Source organism: Oncorhynchus masou, unplaced genomic scaffold (genome assembly GCF_036934945.1).
Source record: "Oncorhynchus masou masou isolate Uvic2021 unplaced genomic scaffold, UVic_Omas_1.1 unplaced_scaffold_733, whole genome shotgun sequence".
NCBI classification, from domain to species: Eukaryota; Metazoa; Chordata; class Actinopteri; order Salmoniformes; family Salmonidae; genus Oncorhynchus; species Oncorhynchus masou.
The window spans coordinates 220,654-221,034 of NW_027013784.1; positions in this window are offsets into that span (position 1 = coordinate 220,654).

Below are 381 nucleotides of genomic sequence, written 5' to 3' on the forward strand. Positions count from 1 at the left end.
TCTTGAGGTTTATTTGTTGTATTACTTTCATCATGCCAGCAGGGGGTAGCATTCCTTCATTTTACATTATTTACAGTTTGCAGCCACTCATCTATGAAGACCTTCTGCCAATCAATGTGAAAGGTGCGTCAGTACCTCTCGAGTGGACCTTTAGCAGTCCTTATAGACCAGTACCTGTGGAGTGGACCTTTAGCAGTACCTTAGTGGACCTTTGGCAGTCCTTATAGAGCAGTACCTGTGGAGTGGACCTGTGGCAGTCCTTATGGCAGTACCTGTGGAGTGGTGGACCTTTAGAGCAGTACCTGTGGAGTGGACCTGTAGCAGTCCTTATAGAGCAGTACCTGTGGGTGGAGTAGAGCAGTACCTGTGGAGTGGACCTTT